The sequence below is a fragment of the Limulus polyphemus genome, unplaced genomic scaffold (genome assembly GCF_000517525.1).
Source record: "Limulus polyphemus unplaced genomic scaffold, Limulus_polyphemus-2.1.2 Scaffold2890, whole genome shotgun sequence".
In the NCBI taxonomy this organism is placed as follows: Eukaryota; Metazoa; Arthropoda; class Merostomata; order Xiphosura; family Limulidae; genus Limulus; species Limulus polyphemus.
In genome coordinates, this window is record NW_013668500.1 from 56,103 (window position 1) to 57,979 (window position 1,877).

Below are 1,877 nucleotides of genomic sequence, written 5' to 3' on the forward strand. Positions count from 1 at the left end.
CGTCCTATACACCAAAGGTATGAATAATATACATGTATATATACGATATACACAAGCCATGTGTAAATATATTTAAAAAGGCATGCATAGTTTAGTTCAAGTGAATGTGTTATTTATAACAATAGTAGTTTTTTTTCTTTTAAAAACATAACTATTTATAATGCTCCCTAGATAATAATTACAGTGAAAGCAATGAATATTTTGTAGGTTTTGAACCAAACTAAATAACAGTAAACCTTTTTTTGATTTACGGTATTTTCTTATTTTGAGCTCTTTTATGTTTAGAACAATATATACTAATTTTTAAAGTATCAAATTGAATCCTTGTTCAATAAAAATCTTTCAAATGCGACTGTAGCTTTTTTTTCCCCAAACTTTGTCTTCAAAATAAGGGTGCGTCTTATATTCCGAAAAATACGGTATTTTTATTATTTTTCTTTTACTATAGAATTTTTTTCAGTTGGTAGCTTAGTAAATGGGTTAAGAACTAACCTACATCTCCGAAGCAGTAATATATTATTGGGTTTATGGTTGAAAATATCGTTAACAGCAAGGGTACCCAACTGATGAAATAATTCATTCTAATCTTTATAATAAGAAAGTATAGTTAAGTGACAATACTCAGTACCAAGTTGATTTTTAGTTTTAATCTAAGTAGCTAACCTGCTATGATCAGAACTGAATATTAGACACCAAGCCGAAAATAAATCATTTTAAATTGCTGGCCTCTGAAGTGAATTTGAGTCTGGTTTAGCGCAAAACTACATAATAGGATATCTGCGTTCTGTCCACCACAGTGAATTGAACCACAGATTTTAGCATTATAAAACCGAAAACGTATCGTTGAAACACTTAAGGATGTCCTCTGACGTGCTTTTCTTCGTATTTATTGTTTATGTCACCTATTTTGATGATGTTTTTTACTAAATTAAATATCTTTGGATAGATTGTTTGTTTGAAGTTAAGCACAAAGTTACACAATGGGCTGTCTGCGCTCTGCCCACTACTGCTGTGCTACTGGGGGCAAATAACTTTGGTTTAATATTTAATATTACATAAGGAGTAATTTTTTTTCAAGTTTTGTAACACATTCTTTGCTACTGTTCTTTCATTAAATAACACTTCTAGAGGGTAAAAAGAAGAACAAACAAAGCTAATATGAACATGAGAGTTAAACTTGAAACAAAATTACGCCTAGGATAAGGAATTGTTTTAAACAAAATTGTGCTTTCGTGGAATATTTATTCATTCCTTTTGATTTCCAAATCCAGAATCCAGCTCTATAACTGGTATTCACTAAATTTAGTTATGGGATCTCCAGAGAAAAATTTCTTACAGCGAAAATTCATAGAACTTTAGTTAAACAGTTATCTAAAATACTAAAAAGTAAACAATAAATTGTACACATTGTCTATATTCAAGATACAGTTTATTGAGTTCAAAACATTTTTTGTGATCCTATAACTTACTGTTATCATTAGGAGCAGGCTACTTCCAAAGGAATTAATGCATTTGACCCTTAATAAAAGAAAGTAGCGCATTCATATAATATTTTTATAAAAGTTTTATAACCTCATAATTAATCAGCATATTGTGCGCACAAAGGAACAACTTACTCCAACTTACTCTCGACGAGAATAAACATCAGTTAAACTATATTAAATTATGAACGAAGATGCTGAACTAAATATCTCAAATTAAATAACTCATCAAAATCATTGAATCTTATAACACTTAGGTCATTTTACCTGGCATCGATATCAATTGTTCATTTCATATTTTACTTTCTGCCCACTATATTTATTTTATTCTTTTTCATATACCAGTTATTCTGAAATGTATCTTTACTCTGATAAATATCTTAATACAATCTCCTT